The following is a 23,342-nucleotide window of genomic DNA, read 5'->3' as shown; positions in this document are numbered from 1 at the left end:
AGACCAAGTGCTTAACTAAAGTACAGTTGGGACTTAGGAACCAACAAGTGTACCCACATTCTCCATGTATAGCCCAGTGGGAAAACGGTTTATTAGCTCAATCTCGTTTCTACAACATATTACTTCTTCTCCGAAGCTACTGACAAACAAAGGCTCTTGTTGGAAGTTTTGTCTTTACTTTTGATCATACTTGGGGAATGCTAACACATCTGTATTCATAGCCTGTAATGATTATTCTAGAATAGACCCTGAGGCCTTTGCATCAGGCACAATGGTGAAGAGCGGGCATTTCTGAGTTCTGCAGTACATGGGAACCATTCCTCTGCCCATCACAATGTCCAGTCTCCCTCTCTCTAAAATAGACATCATAGCCCGGCCAGTGTGACCCATGCACCAAGAGGTCGCTGGTTCAATTCCCGGCCAGGGCACATGCCCAGGTTGTGGGCCAAAACCTCAGTGGGGGGCATGCAGGAGGCAGCCAATCAGTGTTCTCATCGATGTTTCTCTCTCTCTCCCTCTCCCTGCCTCTCTCTCAAATCAATAAAGAAAGAAAAAATAAATAAATTAGACATCATAATACTTCCCAGGGGTGTTTTAGAAATCAAACAACATTAAAAATCCTTAGCAAAGTAAGGACCAAAAAAAAGGGTTGACTATTATTAACAGGGTCATCAGAGATCACCAAGCAGGACTTCTTTGTACCAGTGAGGTTCCATAACTAGTAACAGAGTTTGGAAACAAAACCAATCCCATCACCTAGCTCAGTATTCTTTAGCTGGATTTTAGTCTCAAGTTATTATTAAATGTCAAGTTGACCTTCATTAAAGCCATGACTCAACCAGGCTCCGAGCAGGATGTACCTGAATTGTGCTTTGCTTGGTCTTACTTTGTGAAAACTTCTCTCATGCTTATAGACACTGTGTCTTGTTCATAGCTAAGCAGGACGAGGGACACACAGGTGATGTGTTTAATGAACAGTCATTTTATTACCGGGCACAGAGGATACTTTTCCATCAGCTTTGTGACTACATCTGGTTGACTGGATTGAAGGGAGACTGATGTGTGTGAACTGTCATTGTACCTTTGAACTGGAGCCCATCATATCTACACGCGTTACTGATCTTTATAGCTTGATATAAACTCCTTTACAACACTTTGTGCAAATATTCCTTAAAAGTAAGGAACATTTCAATATGATTTTTTTTTTTAGCTAAAGGAAATAATTATTTAGCAAATTCAACTTAATGAATATTGTTTTAAAAGGTAGGTGTGTGCTTTTAACCTAAAACTCAACTCAGGGGAGTTATCAAGAGCTTTAACCAACTGCTATGCCAGAAATGTACAACAAAATCCTTTAATTTTGTCTACATCAGCATTTAAAATACGTGATTATTCTCTAATGCTACTGTAACCTTAACTATATCCACCTTTGTTTGCATCTGTACTTGAAGGAAGAAAACCACAAATGCTATTTTCTTGAGCAATGTATAAAGAAGTTCCCATTTCTCTTCAATTTAAAAAATGTGCTAAATGTGCCCTGACCAGTGCGGCTCGGTTGGGTGTCATTCTGTGCACCAAAAGGTTGCCAGTTGCCAGTCAGATTCCCTGTCGGGGCACATGCCTGGGTTTCAGGCTCAGTCTCTGGTGGAGGGGCACGCAGGAGTCAGCCAACGGATGTTGCATTCACATCGATGTTTCTCTCTTTCTCTAAAAAGTCAATTTTTTAAAATAAAAATGTACTAAATAAAGATTACAGATGGCCAATAAACATATGAAAAGATGCTCAACATCAATAATCACCAGAGAAATGCAAGTCAAAACCACAATGAGATATCACCTCACACCTGTCAGAATGGCTATCATCAGTAATCCACAAACAAGTGTTGGTGAGGATGTGGGGAAAAGTGAACCCTTGTGCACTGCTGCTAAGAACGCAGATTGGTGCTGCCATTAGAAAACAGTATGGAAATTCCTTAGAAAACTAAAAATGGGACTGCGTCATGACCCAGCAATTCTGCTTCTGAAAATATATCTGAAGAAACCCAACACGCTAACTCAAAATAATATGTGCACCCCTACGTTCACTGCAGTGTTATTTACAATAGCTAAGATCTAGAAACAGCCCAAGTGCCTATCAGTAGATGGTTGGATAAGAAAACGGTGGTACGTTTACACAATGGAACACTACTCGCCCCTAGAAAAAAGAAGGAAATGTCACCTTTTGTGACAACATGGATGGACCTGGAGAGTATGGTGCTGAGTGAAATAAGCCAGTCAGAGAAAGACAAATACCAAATGATCTCACTTATATGTGGGATCGAATGAACAAAATTAACTAGCAAACAAAATAGAAACAGACTCATAGATGCCGAGAACAGACTGACAGCTGTCAGAGGGGAGGTGTGGGTGGCTGGGAGCAAAAGGTGAAGGGATTAAACAAAAAGCGCACACACAAACTCATAGACGCACAACAAGGTGGTGATTGCCAGAGGGCCGGGAGGGTGGAGGGACGGGAGAGGGTACAGAGGGAATAAATGGTGTTGGAGGGAGACTTGACCTGGGGTGGTGGACACATGGTGCAGGGTGCAGATGACCTATTACAGAATTGCACACCTGAGACCTATATGATTTTGTTGTCAATAAATTCAATACAAAATAATTAAAATTAATTAATTAAAAATAAAAACTATTACAATGAATTTGTGTTGCTGACATTTTAAAATGTCTTTCAGCCACTCTGTAAACTTGGAAAACAGTATCATTTTGAGAATTCCTTTTCCATAATTCGAAGTAACCAGCAGAGGGCAGAGTTAAACATTTCCTACTTGGATCCCTGGGCATGAAGGAGAAGAAATTACAAAAACAGGCTAAGAAGTTCTATTTTTGACTGAAATTCAGCACCTCAGTTCCTATATTTGCATATATGCTGAGCTCAGAGACACGCCAATAGGAAATGTCAACATATTATTCTCTTCAGCAAAAATGTGAGAATGAAAATTAGCACTATAATAGAATTAATTACTATGGTGGAAATGCTTGGATTCAAAAAAATAAAGAAATGGAATAATGTACTGTTAACAGTACCTTTCTCAATTTATGAAGACACATAATATACAATTAAATGGCTTATAAATAAAATCAGAAATACTTGATATATTTGATAAGAATAGAAATTAAAATATCTGTAAAAATAAATCTATAAAAATAACTTTAACTAGCCCTGGCCAGTTTGGCTCAGCGGTTAGAGTGTTGGTCTGTGGACCAGAGAGTCCCGGGTTTGGTTCCCGCTAAGGGTGCATACTTTGGTTGTAGTTTGTCCCCGGCCCCGGTTGGGGTTGTGTAGGTGGCAGCCAGTCGATATGTCTCTCTCACATCGATGTTTCTCTCTCTTTCTTCCTCTCTCCCTCCCGCTCTGTCTGAAGGTAAATGCAAAAATGTCCTTGGGTGAGGATAAAAACAATAAATAAAAGCCTTTGGTTCTCAAGGAAACTTTAGAATAAAGCATTTACCACAGTCTGGAAAATAAAATAACTTTATTTATACCCACATATACATTCTATAACAACTTCTTAATCTAGAATGTGTACCCTATAGACAAGATTATTGAAAAAGTTTTGAAATTTTTCTATAAGGTTATTTGAAACTTTGATGTTATTTTGTCTTAATATTCTATAACTTCAAAGTTTCACGACCCCTTGTACTTCAAAAGTAAATTTCAAAAGAACATGCTCATAAATATATAAATATAAATAGGAGGAAGCAAAAGGAAGAAAAATCCCTGGGGATTTTTGCCTGGTGTTACAACAAATATCATATAAAATTAAATTTAATTTTTGTTGTTGTTAATCCAAGGATATTTTCCCATTGATTTTTAGATAGAGTGGAAGGGAGGGAAGGAGGGAGAGGGAGAGAGAGAAACATCGATGTGAGAGACACACATTGATTGGTTGTTTCCCACACAATCCTGACCAGGGCTGGGGATCGAGCCTACAACCCAGGTACGTGCCCTTGATTGGGAATCGAACCTGTAACTCTATGATCTGAGAGCCGACGCTCTAACTGCTGAGCCAAACCAGCCAGGGCAAATTTAATATTTTTTAACATTGCGTTTTACTCAGTTACATTCCCAGGTCTGAATATCTGCATTTTATATTTCTCAACTTCTATCAAACAAGAACTATGAAAGAGTTAAAAAAAGAAAGTTCCTGTAAGAAATTAAAGGTATCATTAGCTCCACTGAAGATTCTGTTAACTGCCTGGATATATCTCTCCCTCTCTCTCTCTTGTGTATGTGTGTGTGTGTGTGTGTGTGTGTGTGTGTGTGGTGTATGTGGTGTGTGTCTCTTTCTTCCTCTCAGCTAGCAGTTTCTCAATTACACACAAAAAGTAAACCAAAGGCTTAATGAGCAGTCAGGGAAAATGTTCTATCATTAGCTTAGTCCTAGCACAGCAGCATCATCAACTTAGTCCTAGCACAGCAGCATCATTAAGCTTAGTCCTAGCACAGCAGCATCATCAGCTTAGTCCTAGCACAGCAGCATCATCAGCTTAGTCCTAGCACAGCAGCATCATTAAGCTTAGTCCTAGCACAGCAGCATCATCAGCTTAGTCCTAGCACAGCAGCATCATCAGCTTAGTCCTAGCACAGCAGCATCATTAAGCTTAGTCCTAGCACAGCAGCATCATCAGCTTAGTCCTAGCACAGCAGCATCTTCGACTTAGTCCTAGCACAGCAGCAGCATCGGCTTAGTCCTAGCACAGCAGCATCATCAGCTTAGTCCTAGCACAGCAGCATCATTAAGCTTAGTCCTAGCACAGCAGCATCATCAGCTTAGTCCTAGCACAGCAGCATCTTCGACTTAGTCCTAGCACAGCAGCAGCATCGGCTTAGTCCTAGCACAGCAGCATCATCGGCTTAGTCCTAGCACAGCAGCATCATCGCCTTAGTCCTAGCACAGCAGCATCATTAAGCTTAGTCCTAGCACAGCAGCATCATTGGCTTAGTCCTAGCACAGCAGCATCATCGGCTTAGTCCTAGCACAGCAGCATCATCAGCTTAGTCCTAGCACAGCAGCATCTTCGACTTAGTCCTAGCACAGCAGCATCATCGGCTTAGTCCTAGCACAGCAGCATCATCAGCTTAGTCCTAGCACAGCAGCATCATTAAGCTTAGTTTGAGCACAGCAGTTGAGCTAAAACTCTTGAGAATCCAAAGATAGGACCTCCTCGGAATTAAAGAAAAGCCAAGGCTGCTTCGACATCTAAGCCACAACTGATATTCACAGAACACATTCCATTTGGATATTTATAACATCATTCACGGGCCATACAAAATTAACAACTTAAAAACGAGCCTGCTATATTCGGTCAGGCTCCCTTGGTGAGGCGTGGGGTGTCAGCTGGTGTTGATTCCGTGGACCTGGTACGGCCTGGGGCCGGACGTTCCCCATCCCTGCCTAGAACGAGGCTTTCCCAAACCTGGCTGACCAAAAACCCCCATATCCGGAGTGCAACCTCACACCTAGTCAGTCTGACCCTCTGGAACTAGAGCCCAGCAATTAGGATTTGAGAACGTTCCCCTGGTAGCTAACCAGTGCAGACGAGAGGGACACTGGATGAAGTTCCAGACTGAGCCAGGAGGACTGACAGAGGGCCTCTGGGCTTGACTGAAGGCTCTGAGCTCTCCCTGAGGCACAGCCTCTCCAGCCAGTGAGGCGTGATCACCTTCTGGGGAGGGAAGTGGGCAGGGCAGGAGAGGGACCACTGACTGCTTGGGTGACCGCTGCCTTGGCCCAGCACAGCCGGGGCGGCTCACAGTGAGTGCTGGCTGTGGGAGGGGACAGCCAGGGCTCCCCGCTGTCCCTGCGGATCCAGCGTTAGCCCCGGGCTGGCCAGGGAAGGTGGGGACAGGCACGCGCTGGGCAGTCTGTCTCGGGTCTGAGTTCCATCCCTTCCGCTTACAAAACTATTTGATGGGGCACGTTACCCTCTCGTAGCCTCAGTTTTCACATCAGAAAATAGAAGTGGATTAAATAGATAAATAATTGAATTGAATTAGTCGAGCGAGGCGATAATGAAACACTCGTTAGCACGGCGCTTGGCCTGTAGTCAGCATTGACCAACTGTTGGCTGCTGGTCATAGTTTTTGTTGTTAATGGTGTTGTGGTAAAAAGAGAATCCAACTAAGATTGACTCCAGGAAAATATTTTTTTAAGGGAGAAAAAAGCTCCCGTGATGTTGAGTATAAGGACCCAAGACCACGTCCAGTTTTCCAGAACTGTTGCTGAGGAAGGTTGTTTTTCTTTCAAAGACAGAAAGAGAAATGTTTGAGTAAGAGAACAACTTCATTTTGTGAGGACCCTCAGAGCCACAGAGCATCAGTGAATACCAAGGCGTACAGAAACAGAAGTAAGTCCCAGTGTCCTGACCTCCTCCTCCACTCCCACCACCTAGACTGGGAGACACCAGATAGACCCACGTGGTACCACTGGTCTGCATTCACCACGGGGTCGACACTCGCTCCCACTTCCCTGCTGACGCTGAGGGAGACATCGCCCACCGACGGGTCCTCATCACCTGTCTCCACATTGAGTCTGAAATCTGCTTTGCCAACATTATTTGTTTGTTTGTTTTAGAGAGAGGGGAGGAGGAGACAGAAACATCCGAGAGAGATATCAGTTGGTTGCCTTCCATATTTGCCCTGACTGAAGACTGAACCTGCAACCTACATGTGTCCTAACAAGGAATCGAACCCGCAACCTTTCGGTATACGGGACAATGCTCCAACCGACGGAGCCACACTGGCCAGGGCTGTCAAGATACCATTTTAAAAGATGCACTTGCAATAAAATTTGTGTGTTGGAAATAAAAATAAATAAGAATGTGCTCTCTAGCAGTTGTCAACTGAAATCTCACAATATTGCTATCGGATTGTCTGCTAATTCAAGGGCAGGTTCTTAAACATCAAATCAATACAGCCTATATTGAGAGCAAATTTTTTATTAGATAGCAATTCAGACATTGTATGCTTCAGTATCTATTTCTTAACATTACTTTGAAAAGCAGCACACATAGGCCAGCGCCTGTTGCACAATTTACACCTGGGAAGGGGTCATTGGAAGCACCCACAGCTAGCCCCTCAAAGAGCTCCGCTACTTCCTGCGTGATCACAGAACCTGTCTCCTGAGCGCCCCCTGGTGGCAAGGCCATGTGTCACGAGCAGCCTCAGCTCACCTTCCCCCGCCATCTATTTCAAATCCTAAAACACCTCATGTTGTAGTGTACGTTGGTTGCATGTTTAATATAATACTAAAGAGAAATGCTTTCCTCCACCACATCCAGAGATCCCAGGAGCATAGCTCTTCCTGTATTGAGAATTCCTCTCCCCATCCCACTTCAATAAATATACAATCCATATTTTTACAACAGTATGATACAAGTTTCAGGTTCAAAACAGTCTCTAAACCTCAGAGTTATATTTTGATTATGCTTTAGATGCTTTTTAAGTTTACCCAATTTTCATGCCCTGATGAGGTTCAAGAGGATCTTTAATACAACCAAACTGGTACCCTGAGAATCTGAGCATCAAGAAAACAAGAGCTAGGCTTAAATGCGGGCTCTCTCCCAACCTCAAAGATATCAGGAGACTAACACATTTCTGATCTGCACCCAGGGTCATTGCCTCCAGTCTCTAATCAAAGCTGTCCTGCTCCCAAAGGGACTGGTGACACCCGGTTTTCTACAGGAGGGGAACCAGGGGAAACGTCTCATTGTTCAAGTCTTCACTTCGCCACAGCATCTTAAGTACATTCTCTGGTCCTTGCTTTTCAGGCCGGTTTCTCTTCCCATGCGGCCTTCTCGGGGCACTATACTAAGTCCACTCTCTTTATAAGTCGTCTTTCATCTTTGAGTCCCTAGTATTTTGGACCCCTGACATCTGTTTCAATGATTACGACAAATGTCCAAGATTCTTCATAACATTCACCTGACTCAGAAATGACACACTTAGTTGAAGAAATACTCATAGCTCAACTGTGGTAGGCAGTTAGACAGACATGAACAGAGCAAGGACGATGGGCCAGGTACATTAGGTCACCTGGATGCTTAGCAAAGGACAACTGTAGGGTGGGACCTCGCCCCCAGGGTGACCTTTCCTCCCCAAGCATATCACTGGTCATGGGGTTTGGACCCTGAACTAGAGATAACATCTAGGCTTCAGATGTGTTTCAGCTCCAGTCCCAGAAAAGCTGCGAAACCAGAGACGTGACCCCATGGCTGACCTCAGGACCAGCTGCATTGAATAATAGCCCTCTGCCCTGGTACCAACCAATCGATCAACGGAGACCTCAGCCCAGACAGGATACATCTGGAAAACTGCTGCATAGTCTATTGCAATCTTCCCCTGGGACCCCCCATAAACTCTCCACACGTGACCCTTAGCACTGAGCACCCAGCTCCCTCTCCCTCCCGGGAGCACACCGCCACCCCGCCCCGGCACGTGACCTTCACTCCCAGGCTCCAAAGGCCCTTGCAGTACCTCTACAACTTGTTTCCTAAACCCATTTCTCTGTGATTTTCCAGAGAATTCTGGACATTGGCTCTGAATTCTTTCTTAGCCAGAACTCGGGTCAGGCCTGACCCTGCCCGTCCAGTCCCTGGTCTGTTCTCGCCGCCTACAACCCAACTACATGAATGAAGGCACAAGGGCTGTTACCCACCAGGAAGAGTGGAAAGTGAGGGTGTATTTCCGGTGGAAGTAGCTTTCCCTCCTCCAACGAGGCAGTGTGGCCTGGGGGAAAGCAAACTGACCGGAGAGTTAGGAGACTAAGAGCCTGGCTCCGTCAAAACTATTTCAACCACACCTCTGCTTGTGTTTGTCTATAACTAGGCTATTTTGCAAGGCTATCGAGACAGAAATAAACCCAGAGAAACTGATGGCAGACCAATAATCCCTCTCTACAGAAATGCAAATTGTGTCCAAGAGGAAGTAATTGGTATTTTCCCTGGGGATATTGTAAGTTTTACCAATTGTGTGTCCATTTTTAAATTTATTTCAGCATTCTTTGTTAGACAACAAATATGTGATACTTTGCATTTCTTTTGAACTGGTTGTAATATCTTATTGAGTCTCCCTAATTAATGATTTAAATAAAATCTATAATGTCTTTTAAAAAAAGGACTATTTTGCCCTGGCCAGTTTGGCTCAGCGGTTAGAGCATCAACCTGCGGTCCAGAGAGACCCGGATTCGGTTCCTGCTAAAGGCACGTACCTTGGTTGCAGTTTGTCCCCGGCCCTGGTTGGGTTGTGTGGTGGCAGCCACTCAATGTGTCCCTTTCACATCGATGTTTCTCTCTCTCTCTCTCTCTCTCTCTCTCTCTCTCTTCCTCTCTCTCCCTCCTACTCTATCAAAACAAAAAATAGAAAAATGTCCTCAGGTGAGGATAAAAAAAGTAAGTAAGAAAGAAAGAACTATTTCAACCACAGATAAGTCGATTCACCTTGCTGAGCATCAGTGACCTCATTTGTCAACTTAAGAGAACTAGCCTAGCCTGGCCAGTGTGGCTCAGTGGTTGAGCACCGACCCATGCACCAAGAGGTCGCCAATTCGATTCCCGGTCAGGGCAATGCCCAGGTTATGGGCCCGATCCCCAGTGGGGGGCATGCAGGAGGCGGCCAATCAATCTTCTCCTCTCTAAAAATCAATAACAATTAAAAAAAAAAAAAAAAGAGTGCGAGAACTAACCTAAATTAAATCATTGTTAAGATGTTAAGATCTCCAGTTTTGCTATTTTATCAGCCCATTGCAAAAGAGAAAACCAATCAGGTGTGTACAATGCACAGACACATGGCTTGAAATAGTTAAAACAAGAAAATCCTTCCCATAGCCTAGGAGCATGCTTGAGCATATGAACCAGAAATATCACAAATCAATAACTTCTGCTAAGTGGGGGGAAGCTGTCCCCAAAGCATTTAACCTAGAAGCTGTCGCACATCAGTTTGTTCTACAAATAAAATCCCGTGGATATCACAAGGCAGAAGAACAGGGCACAGAGAAGAAAAGGCATTCCCATGAAAACAACAGTCCCAGTGATCATGTTACAGAATGTGCCCCCAAAGGAAGCAAAGAGCCTTGTGCCTGGATCTCTGCAGGGTCGCGCAGTGTCAGAGCCAGAACTGCCAAAACACAGGGCTGGGCAAGAGCAGGTTTATGTTTGTTCCTATGGAAGAAGACATGCAGGTTCGGATGGTTACAGTAGCTTTTTTCATTCAAAAGGATGTCACAGGGCAACTGTAAACCTACGTTAGCTCACCCCTGTACAGCTGAAGGTTTTGTGCTGATCGTTGAACTTTAAGCGAGAGAGAATGAACACAATTTTCCAGTACTTCAAGTTTATTCTTCTGTGAAATGGGAACAAAACCCAACTGATGAGGGTTGTTAGGAAGATTAAATGAATTAATATTCGTAATTGCTTAGGACAGTGTCTGTTATGTAATAACCATAATGTGGCGTTTTTTGTATTTTATTAATTTATTTTTGTTGCAGATGTTTCTCCTTTTTCCCCCGCTGACACCCTCCTCCCGATCCCTGCCCCCCGCCTCGCCCCAGCATTGCTGTCTGTGTCCATTGGTTACACATATGTGCATATCAGTTCTTTGGTTTATCTCTTCCCTCCTGCCTTGCCCCCTCTTCTGAGGTTCATTTTAAATACTAAAGACAATTTAAAAAAAAATAAAGGCACTAAGTCAAGGACCTGACGGTGGCTGGCAGACTGGGCACAGACAGGACTGGGACCAGGGTCAGCGAAGGGCACACAAGCAGGAAGTGGAGAGAGAGGCGACGAAAGCACAGGAACAGAGTCTATCTCCCCGCAGACGGGGCAGAGGTTCCGTTCCTAAGACAGGACTGAGATTAAAATAGAACCACCTAGATTTTAGTTGTGGGTATTGCGTATGAAATTCCTTCTTTCTGCTTTGTAAATGCATATACTTCATTCCACGCATGAATTACCACTCTAAATCAACCCATTTATCATCCATTAAAGGGCCCCTTCGGGAACTGTTCCCAAATTAGTCTGCCCTTCACTGCGATGCTGGGTGACACCACTGCCGTGTGAGTGAACCACCCGGGACCGTGCTCACCTTCACCTTCCCGCAGGCAGCAGGCCACTCACCTGGCCACACTCTTCACCACTTCATCACCAAAAGCCACTTTACCTGTCAAAGAAGCCACGTGGACATCCCGTCGGAACCTTCTCGGTCTCAGACCTTGAGAACCCTCACTCCCTACTTTCTCCCACCCACCCCCTCTGGTCTTGTCTTCCACGTTTGAAGCCCACTCTTTCCACCAGTCCCACACCAACGGCCTCCACTGTCACCCTCAGTAACCATCACAGCGCATCCACCGGGCAAAACGCCAGCCTGAGGCCGGTGCCACGTTTTACCTTCGCCATCCCAAGTGCCGGGCACAGCCATTGCCTTCCACGTGCGCTGGCCCTCCTTGGGCTCCGCTCCATCGTCCTGGTCACTCAGCCCGTCTCCGTGATGGACGGTAAACGTCTTCCACTTTTAGACATCTGGCCTCCCGTACCTCTGACTCATCCAGTGCGGAAGGTGGCACCTCCCACTCACAGAGGATAATGAAGCCAGCAACACTTCCTCAAGGACCCATCACCAACCTGCAAAAGCCACCTCCATCGCTCCGGACCCGCCTTTCACCTGTGTTCACACAGGTGTTTCTATTCCCGTCCCAGCCCAACCCCCACCTGTGCTATGCATCCCATCCCTTCCGGCTTCCTCAGGACAAAAACCATCCGTTCCCCTTTCTCTCCCTAATTTTCAACATTTTTTTTCTCTACTGCACCTGCCCCATCCACACTGCGTGTGCTGACACCCTCCTCATGCTTTATCAAAAGAGCACAGAGAAGCAGCAGCAGCAGAAATGAGCTTGCGTCCCCCACTGCAACCGCCCTGTCCCCCCCACCCCGACACAAAGCCTTGGAGCTAATCACGCACCTGTCTGATGCCCCTCCACCTCCTCCCCAACACCCCAGTCTTCCATTCGCACCTCAGTGCCACAGCACCCCACTCCAATCCCTCTCTACAAGGTTAACAATAATGTTGGGTAAATGCGATCACTACTTTCCAGCCTTAATCTCACCCGACCTGTTGGCAGCATTCCATCTCACCTGTTGTAACCCCTTTCCTCTGTTCTTCCATCTCACCTGTTGTAACCCCTTTCCTCTGTTCTACCTCTCTGACGGCTACGCTGTCTCCTCGCAGCTTCCCGCCCATCGCGTGGAGCTCCCTCTGCACGGCGGGTCCCTCGCTCCTCACCCTCAGACTCTCCAGCCAACGCCTATGGCTTCCTGCATCATCTACAGCCGAAGTCCTCAACCTTCTCCTCCTGTGTTATACACAGTCAACAGTACCACCCTCTGACCTGGGCCTACCTTGTGCCTGCCTGTCCCTCACCTTCTCCCACCCCGGCAGGTCTGAGTCATGTCACTGCATCTCCCAGAGCAGGGCCCTCCCGAGTGTGGTCCCGGACCCGCAGCATCCCATGACCCAGAACCTGCAGCCCCACCTGAGACCCACAGCGAGGAATCCGGTGGAGCCCAGCAACGTGTTTTAACAAGTCCTCCAGGTGATGGCGATGCCCGCTGGGGGCTGACGAGCGCGGGTCTAGGTATTGTCAGAAGTACACACTGGTCACTCCCATGTCGTCAGAAGTACACACTGTCCACTCCCATGTCGTCAGAAGTACACACTGTTCACTCCCATGTCGTCAGAAGTACACACTGTTCACTCCCATGTCGTCAGAAGTACACACTGTCCACTCCCATGTCCACTCTCGCAGTCGCAGCGCCATCTCCCCGCCCCCTTCCTGGATCATTGCACCATCTTCCGCACAGTCTTCAGCCTCAAACCATCCCCACAGAACACCCCCTGTCCGTGCTCCGTGAACACCCTGAATGCTCTCTCTAAATCATGACCCTGGTCACATCACACTCCTCCACCTGAAGCCCCCCAGGGCTCCCATGCTCTCGAGATCGGATTCCAGTTCCTACACCCTCCTCCCAGAAGCCTTGGTAAATGACTCTGGGTGCCATCTAGCATCTTTTCTCTGCCCCTGCCGCCCCTGCTGTGACTGCTCCAAGTCATAATGACCGATCAACACCTCAGAGGTCTTCGGTCACCCCGGTAAATCCTGGCCATGGTGTCTCTTCATGACAGTCAGCAAAGAAGGCCAGGGAGAGTATCTGCATTTTTCATGGAAAAAAATCAGGAAATATTGTGATGGGCTGGTGACCACACGTGGGTAGGGACAGAAAGGTCAAACTGACACAGTGAATTCACTGTGTATATATCTCACCTGGGTGTAGACCAGGGGTCAGCAAACTCAGCCCACATGCCTCATCCAGCCAGCGGGCTGACTTTGTAAGTGAAGCTGCTTAGGACACACAGCCGTGCCTATTCACGACAGCGTCCACGGCTGCTGTCCGACGGCAACAGAGTTGCATGGTTGTGATAAAGACTAAAACATTTACCAAGGCCTAAAATATCTTCTAGCTGGTCAACTTTGAAAAACTGCCAACCCCTGATCTAGACAATTAAGATAATAAGAAGGGAATAAATCACTCTGGTTTCCAAAGCGCTATAAAGATCAGGAGACAAAGCATAACCCCCTAAGCCCCTGGTTGGGGGATGTGTCCTCAGCCCGAGGTACCTTCCCTTTGCCATGGAATCACAATTCCGCACTTCCCCTGGCTCTTGAGAAAAGACAAGGAAGGCCACAAGGAATGCGAGTCACGTCAGCAGAACTGATTAATATTCAGTGCATATTCAGGAGAAGGACAAGAAACATCATGGCAACAAAAGTTGGGCTGAGTCACCCATTTTAATAAACATCCATCATATGAATTCAAAGTGAATTCTGAGTCACCCAACACTTGGCCAAGTGGGTGATGCAACGCATCAGCTCTGAAAGTAAAAACATAACACAAACAAGAAGGCCCTAAAAACTGGGGCTGCCACTAATGTGTTTTCTAAAAATCAATCTTTCTAAACTTCAATTAACTTTACGATTGGGGATTACTCTAAAATCCACAAAAGTACCAGTAGCATTTCTTCTAAGCTCAGAGAACTCTGTGATGAGGGAATAACAATCAGAGCCTACTACTTTTGCAACAAACCTCTTGAATTCAGAATGATGGGTAGGAAGTCACCGGTTTTGCCTTCTAAAATAAAATATGCAAAAAGCAGCACATATTAGACATTGACTAAGCCCTGGCCGGTGCGGCTCATTTGGTTGATTGTCATTCCATGCGCTGAAACGTTGCTGGTTCGATTCCCAGTCGGGGCCCAGGCCTGGGTTGTGGACTCAATGCCCAGTTGGAGGCAGCCAATCAATGTTTCTCTCCTACATTGATGTTTTTTTTCTCCCTCTTCCTCTTCCGTTCTCTCTCTCTTTAAAAAGGTCAATAAAGAATCTTTAAAAAAAGAAATTTACTAAGTCACATACTAGATTGGGAAATAAAATAATCCCAAAACATGTGTGCTTAAACTCCTATGTATGAAAACTTAGCTACAAATTACTGCAGGATCCAATCACACAACCACTCACTGCATGGTAACCTAGGACAAATTACGGTATATTGTAGGGATAAAATTAAATGTGATAGAGTCCAGAAAAATAACAGTTTTATATATATGTATATATATATAATATAAATATTTTATATAAATATAAATAATAAAAAATATATAAAATATTATATATATAATAATTTTAATAATAAAATATAGAAGGTCATATATATATATATATAAGGTCCTCTAGTTCACACTGAACTGTGTGACTTCAAGCATGGGGTCGAAATGTGACCCACCACACAGTCAATCCTGGGGTGAAGAGAGGTTACTAACGCAAGGCAACTTTTTTCAAAACCATAGACATGTACAGTCTGCAAAGAAAGAAATCAAGTTGGAACTTCTTGACACATATCCACTTATTATACTCTTTATGAAATAAATCTATTTTACAACTAGAAGTAGAATTGGTTGAAAAACTGCTTTTCACTAAGAATAGTACAAAAAAGTCTTGGTGTTTATATTTATCGATTGTGCCCTTTAATAATTCTATCCCACAAAAATTATCCAACCAAGAAAATCAAACTTATTCCTTATGGTAAGATTTTTGAAAGAGAGAAGCAATGATATGGTGCAAACCAATCTCTAGCCCTTTTTGGTTCCTCTCTGTCTTGGAAATTATGGATGAATTTGAGGTTCTTCCTCTTGGGGAGGTGCTACTAGAGAAAGTGGTACTTCATTCATTCATGCCACATTCTCCATACGGTATGCCAAGTATTCACAGGCAAACACACAGAGAGATAAAGGTACAAGTAAGTTAAGTGCTAATATTTGAATGTTATACTTCTCAGCACCAGGAAAAGCATGTCGTCACTGTGGAGTGGTCATGACCATGACACCAAATGGGCAGGGTGGATTCACCTTCACAATGTACAGTCACCCCACCCATAGTTTTTTCTACACTCTCCCTTTACATTCTACTCCAGCCAGAGAGATCTGGGGAGGGAAGGTTGCGGTAAAACACGATATCAGAGCAGTAAAATTACAGGTAGCGAACAGATTAAGAAAGCATGGCAGTAAGCCCAGAAGCAGAGATCCCATAGAGGAAATCCCCAAGCTCAGGACACCCTCCACCGACTCACCTCCACCCTGCTGCAGCACGGATTGCCAGAAACTGCCATTCCTCTGCTAGTCCCAAACGACCTCGATTTCAGGTCATTTAAGCTTGCCACAGTTGACGCCTTTACTTGGGTTGATCAACTTGACTGGGAAGCAGCAGTGGGGAGCAGAAACAGTTAGGACTCACAGAGTCCCGGGGTGAGAGAAAGAAGCCGCGGGTGGTGGGGAGGCTGGCAGCACGTGTGCCCGGTGAAGGAGCGTGTGCGGACAGACAGGCCAGCGGGCCCTGAGCTGGGGACGCAAGCACGTGCTGAAGGCAGGAGGAAGACCGCGGCGGGCCAGGGAATTCCTATCTCCCTCTGAAAGCTTCATGTACAGGGTGCATCACAGGGTTTTCTCCACTACTGACGTTTTGTGCCGGATAATTTTTTGTTGAAGGGAAGGGATGTCTTGTAGAACATCTGGCACCTTCCCTGGCCTCCGCCCGGGGCCACCCCTCCCCCGATCAAGCAGGACCATCTTCAGACATTGCCAAATACACACCCCGGAGAAGAACACGGCCCCGAACGGAGAACCACGCGGGCAGAGAAAGGAGTCTGGACAGGAGACGGTAATGGGGAGACCAGTCCACAGCCAAGCAAGCGATGGCTGAGCTGAAGGGACCATCCTGATTTCTCTCATGCAACGTGGCCTCCTAATGCAGCCCCCCGCCTTCATCGGGGACATTCCAACCCCACGCTGTGCAAAATCCCCTCCGCCTCTGAGGTCCCTGTCACCTTTCTCACCCGCCTGCCGGCTGGAGTCCGAGGTCCAGGCCAGCGGGCTCCTGTTCTCTGGGGAGGGCCCTCCCCCTGGTTCGCAGGTGGCCCCCTCGCTGTACCCCACACGGAGGAAGGGTCAAGGGAGCGCTGGGGAGTCTCACAGAGGCACAGTCCTGTCCACGTGGACTCTGTCCTCATGCCCTGATCACGCAAAGGGGCTGCCTTCTAACACCCGCACACTCCGTGTAAGGATGCCAACATGTGAAGGGGCGGGGGGGGGGGGGGGACAAACATCAAGACCATAGCAATAGTCTTAGGGAGAATTGAAGAAATTCCAGTAAGTAGTAAAAATGAGGCGCAACTCAACGATATTGAAAATATATATGTTTCTTGTCCCAAAAGGAAGACGAGGCCATTGAAGACTATGTGGTGCTGGACAGGGAATCCCTGTATGAGAAAGGGATAAATCCAACATAAAATTAACTAACTATGGAATGCTTTCACACAAGCAGTCATTTATTAAAGTAACAGACTCCATTTTAACTTGACCCCAGAAATCCCCTTAGGTGGCCAGCCTGGGGGCTATTGCATTGGGATATTAAGAAGGAAATAAGTTAGAACACACTGCTGCATCTACAGAGCAATCTCTACACAGTGTCCATGCGTTTTTCTACTTGTAGAATAAACTTCTGGATGAAATATTAACCTTAAAAGTACACTCTTGCCCTGGCTGTTTTAGCTCAGCGGTTAGAGCATTGGCCCACAGACCAGAGACCCGGGTTCGGTTCCCACTAAGGGCACGTACCTCGGTTGCAGTTTGTCCCCGGCCTGGGTTAAGGTCGTGCGGGTGGCAACCAGTTATGTGTCTCTCTCACATCGATGTTTCTCTCTCTCTTCCTCACTCTCTCCCTCCCACTCTATCTGAGGATAAATGCAAAAATATCCTCAGGTGAGGATAAAAAAAAAAAAGGCTGAAGGAGAAAAAACCTATGATCGCAACAATAAATGTAGAAAAAAGTGTTTGATAAAATCCAGCCATAAAAAAAAAGTACACTCTAAGGATAAAAGTTGCTGGTGCACGCTGGGTGGTCCATGGGGCTGGAGGAGCGGGAGGAAAGGTAGAGGCGCAAACTAGCCCAACTGTCAGGTGAGGGAGGAGGCGGGAGCTACCATCCAATGTTGACAGAACAAGAGCAAACAAACAATCTGCAGGGCGCTATGTAAGGTTAAAGAGGGATTATTACAGGGAAACTATAATAGCAACAGTAACTACACTAGAACAAGGGAAGGTGTATACCTAAATCCTCATGTGTGATGGCCAGAACAATAGCGATGTTGATAATGGCATCAGCAAACTTAAAACACCCGAAGTGAAAACCAGTTCACCAAGAGCAGGGAGACCCACGCTGGGGCCAGGGCCAGGGCCAGCTGCTGTCTCTGCAGCATGGCTGTTCTTTACCCAGGTGAACGCAGTACCTCAGAACATTCTAAAGTCCTTCAAATTAAAGAAAGAAAGAAAGAAAAAAACACTAAATAAGTAAAACTGAGGGAAAGGATCACTTTCAATCTCCTTATCATGGATTTATGCAATAGTTAGCTGGCTAATGAACCACACATAAAACATGGCTACAAAATGAATTTGGGAAGTAAATCTTCTATTTCACTACTGACTTCTGGGTTGAGATTAGAGCAGAGTCTGCAAGAAAAAAGAAATAGTCAGCTAAACCTATTTTAAAAGCTGATCTGCAAGGTAAGTATAATTTAATGCCAAATGTAGAAGAAAAACAACTTTCTGAGAGTTAATACTGTATACAATGTTTCAAAAATAAAAATACGCAAAAAAATATATACATATGTATTATTAGCACTGAATTATTAGAACTCTCTTAGAACTGAAAGATGTCACAAATTTTACTGCCTCTCAGAAAAAGATGTGTGAGGGTTTGACTAGAGAGCATCTAGTATTCCTTCTGTTCTAGAAAAATTAATTCAAATACAAATGATCGATGCTATTTTTCACTTAAGTCTTCATTCTGACTACTGGTGACATTGAATAGAGTGCATTTCATTACTTTTCTGGTAACTGCCGCCTTTGGTAATCATTAATGACATCTTCCAACAGGTTCAATATCATGTTCCTTTTGTTCCTGTTGGGATTGAATTTTCATGTCTTCCTTCTCTTTAATTCTAGCCTCACTAACACACTCATGCAAACCTACGTCCATTTAAATACACACCAAGTAGCTCCTGCTCATAGGAACAGGGATCACTACACATTTATCAAAATCAACAGGTGCCACACTCAAAAAGCCCAACATCCAAAAATATGCATCCAAAACATTCTACTAAGAAGATATTTAAGATCAGTTATAAAGGATTAGGTCGGTATAGCCATACACTCCTGCCAAAACCCTTGAGCCAAAAAAGCTTGCTTTATTTTTTGATGCAAAGCGATAATGTGATATCTGACATAGTTATGACTGCATAATCAACAATAATGTAAGATAATCATGGTTGCTAGAATGCAGCTGCTGATGAATGTGTCCCAGAAAAGGGATCGCCACATGAATCAAGGCACTGGAAGGAGAAGGAGCCCGAAAGAACCATATACTGGACTTGTTCTTGCAAAATGACCTCCATTCACCCAGACAGGCAATGAGCTGCCAACACGCTGAGCGCTCACCTGCCGCGTTCACGGGGGCAGGGCAGGGGCCCAGAACGTCCAATTCTGTGATCGTCCTAAGTGAAGGTTTTGCGGTTTATTTGAAGTTGGAGACTGTGGTAAATTTTCCAGGAGAGATTTTTGTCCTCACACTTGAGAGAGGTGATTCAAATAGATTCCAAAAGAAAAACGTCTTTCCTCAGACCACGAAAAGACACCATGATCTTCCGCTCAACAACACAATCTACCAAGTCGCAAGTGGTAATATTATCTGTGTCTGCTCTTGCTGGCTTTAGAATTGCTCTCGCTGAGAATTCTATTTTAAATATAAAAGAAACAAACAAAGGCAAATGTGAGAATAAGTAGGTTGATAGTTTCTAGGTCTCCAGATTAGTAGAGGAGATGGGAAAAGATGACACAAGGCTATTAGGCCCTTACAGCTCAGCCTTTTCTTTCTGTTTGGTGAAGACATGGCTACGAAACGGGCCGCCAGCCCTTGCAATGGCTGAAATAACTTGGAGCATCATGGCCTTAACTTTGATCAGCTAATCAACTCAGTAACATTCCAATAAGCAAAAATCAAAAGCTAGTGTTTGTCAGGTAAGATGCTAGGTATTCGTTTTCTAAGTAAACATAATTTTATTCAAGAAAAGTATTGAATGAGCGTCAGTTCTGCCCTTAAAACATTGTCCTCCTGAAACTCATCTGTCTTCTCCTCCGACACAATCATCCACCGACGACTTAAACCCCAAAAACAAGAAGTCATGTTGATTCCCCTTTCCCACTGCCTCCTGGTCTAACCCGGCAGAAGGGCCGTCAGCCCTCCTCCAGAACCCGTCCCATACTCACTGCCTCTGCTCTATGTCCCTTGCCACCCCCTACCCCAAGCTACCGCCACCTTCTCTTGCTCAACTACTGCAATACCCCACCGGTGTCCCACTTCTACTTCCGCCCGATGCTCTCTCACCCAAAGGCCAGGCTGAGGGATCCACGTGAAATATAGACTACGTTCTTCTCCTGCACAAAACCTTCCAAAAGTTCCCATTTAAAAAAAAAAAAATCCATTTTCCTTGCATGGCATTCATCGTTCTGGCTCTGAAATCCTTTTTGTCCTTCTCTCGTGAAACTTCAGCTACACACAGGCCCTCGGTCTGCACCTTCCTTAGGCCATGCTTCTGCTGTCCTCAGGCCCTTTGCACGTGCCGCTTAAGCGTCCTGGAAGGACCTTCCCTTGGACCTCATCTCATGACTTCTGAGTGAGGCTTCCCCCTACATTCACCCTACCCCAACCCCATTCACTCTATCTTATCACTGGGTTTATTTCCTTCATAGTATTTCCTGCGCTTTTATTTATTTATTTATTTTTAATCCTCACTGGAGAATATTTTTCCATTGATTTTTAGATAGAGTGGAAGGGAGGGAGGGGGAGAGAGAGAGAGAGAGAGAGAGAGAGAGAGAAACATCAATGTGAAACAGACACATTGATTGATTGCATCTTGTATGACCCCAACAAGGGGTCGAACCTGCAACCCAGGTAATGTGCCCTTGACTGGGAATCAAGCCCAAGACTCTGGTCCTCAGGCCGACACTCCAACCGCTGAGCCAAACTGGCCAGGGCATGTCTGGTGTTTTTGTTTCTTTTTTTTTTTTTTTCATCTCTCTTGCCACCATGCAGAGGAAACAAATTTCAGGAGAACAAGAATCTTATTTCTCTTGTTCACTAATACATCTCTGGAGCCTAAAACATTGCCTGGAATGTAGAATGTATTTGGTAAACACTTGGGAATGACTTGACATTATCACTCAAAGCTCTCTGCCTTTTAGTATTTTTGAAACTTTAAGGTAAAATATAAGAAAAAATAATGTGACGTTCTTTTATATTTTGGAGAACATTTCTAAGCAAGATAAATATTAGGCTCCAAACACACGTCAACGAGATTGTGCTAAATCAGGAGAGTTGGCTGAAGCGGGCTAATCCGTGTGCCGCATCAGTGACATCAGTGACATCAGTGACATCCTCAGCCACCCCTCCACTGCTCTCCTCTAGTCACGCGTGCAAAGGGAGAGAAAAGGCTGGGGTGCTCTCAGGGACGGGCGCAAGGTCGGGTGGGAACAGTGCCCATCACGAGCTTGTGCCCAAAGGGTGCTCTGTCTCGAAGGGCAACTGAGCTCAAGGGGACAGCTGCTGGAAATCCTCCCGGCAGTGATTTTCTAGAAATCAGCAGAGACTAATTATGGGAAACGTCTCCCCCCAGATAGGTCCCCATCGTCCCCACTGTGCCTCGCTGCACAGACCCTGTTCCGGTGCCTCTGCTGCGCTCTGAAGGAAGCCGCCACCTGGCACGCGGTAAGTGCACGGTTGTCAGGAGTGCTGGTGAAGTGCACCGAATGACGCTTCGGAGCAGAGCACCTGTCCTTTCGTGACTGTTGTGTTCAGTGCGGCGGGTGGAGAGAAAACCAGTCCCGAAGGTGGGACAGAAATTCCCATTCTGAGGAAATGGTCTCATATCTACGAAGGGATGTTTGTCACTTGTTTGTTTTCACTTCCTACGCCCCACCCCTGCCCCCAAACTAACGCAGGATGGAGCAGGGAGGAGTAGGAAGCAGCCAAGCAGAGATCAAGAAGAGAAAGTTCAGAATTTTCTTCTCTTCCGTTGATTCCAGTTCCGCATGTACTGAATGATGAGACTGCTCTTCTGAGCCTTAAAGGAGGAAGGTGCTGTCGAGTCGGGAATTGTTTAATCAAAAACTAAGCATTAGACACAGCTAGTGGTTGCCTTTGTCTGCATCGTATTCGTTTTAATTCCAACTTGGGAACTAACGTGTTTTCTAGAGCACAGCTCTGCAACGCCTTAGCCCGCCGTGCTCCCGGGTTCTGTCTCATTAATAAGACACCACTCTCATGAAGGACGAAGAAAAGGGAAGAAAAAAATTTAATCACAGCAGTAACTAGCTGCTATGTCATAAAAAATAAATAAACAGGTAAGTCTTAAGCTTCGCACGTCACAGCCCATCCTGGGAAATCTCCTTCCCGATCACGTAACGTGGGTGTTTCCTCCACAGCATCACCTGTGCTACCAGCAAGACCTCCCAGTGATTTCATGTGGGTTATCTCTCTCGCACTGGAGGGAGATTCAGAAGGCCACAGGGTGTAATGGGCCAGAAGGAAGCAGGCACAGAGACATTTACGATCTACCACTGCACCTGGATCTCAGACAGGGCTCGCTTTCAGTGTCTTTCGAAGCTCATCACTAGTTCATCTTTGGGGGGGGATCAAGAGCACACCCACTGAAGAGGTCTGTCAGTGCAGGGGGCACAGATGGAAGCAACAGCCTAACCCACCTGGCCGAGATCTCTGCCTCACGAACACCTCTGCCCAAGTGAGCTAACCAGACCCTGAAGTTCTGTATGACAATCATATGTGCTCATCGCAACTGATGCCATACATGTGCCACACACCTGAGAAAGATCAGCAATACGCTGGCTTGACATTATAACAAAATCCCACTATACTGACACTCTTTATGAGTGATGAACATGCCTTCTGAATGACTGTCCCGCAAATAACGCGTGGTCACTGGGAGCAGGGGAGAAGGCAGACAGTGCTGCTTCTTGTCAGTATTCTGTTCACCGATGAGAAATGAGCACAAGGAACTAGCATCCCAAGGCCCACGGAGACCTGCGGCCACTGGGAACCAAACTCTGCCAAAGGGGCTGCTTCTGCAGGAAGCTCTGTGGCCAGCAAAGGCGGAAATGCTGATCAGAACCACTTGAACATCATCACTGATTAAAGCAGGCGAGGAAACTGCCAAGAGTGGCCATCTGTTAAAGAAGGGAGGTTTGGCAAATATATTTAAGAATTCCCTAGAAATCTCACCACTCGCGAAAACATGGATGGACCTAGGCAGCACTATGCTAAGTGAAGTCAGTCAGAGAGAGAAAGACAAATACCATATGATTTCACTCACATGTGGGATCTAAAGAGCAAAATAAATGAACAAACAAAATAGAAACAGACTCACAGATACAGAGAATGGAGGGGGGTTGGGGGACCGGGTGCATAAGGTGAAGGGATTAAGAAGTACAAATGGAGGAGGGGAAAAGCACAAATTGGTAGTTACGGACACAAAGATATAAAGTACGTGTAGGGAATACAGTCAACAATGTTGTGATAACCATGCATGGTGCTGGGCGGGTACTGGAAATATCG

At 45.6% G+C, this 23,342-nt stretch overlaps 1 protein-coding gene across 1 annotated transcript in view; it reads right to left on the bottom strand.

Moving 5' to 3' along the window:
* FMN2 (formin 2) overlaps positions 1-23,342 on the bottom strand; it is a 316,345-nt gene that overhangs the window by 262,788 nt on the left and 30,215 nt on the right.

The sequence above is a fragment of the Molossus molossus genome, unplaced genomic scaffold (genome assembly GCF_014108415.1).
Source record: "Molossus molossus isolate mMolMol1 unplaced genomic scaffold, mMolMol1.p scaffold_m16_p_23, whole genome shotgun sequence".
NCBI lineage: Eukaryota > Metazoa > Chordata > Mammalia > Chiroptera > Molossidae > Molossus > Molossus molossus.
This window is presented reverse-complemented; position numbering and strand designations above follow the sequence as displayed.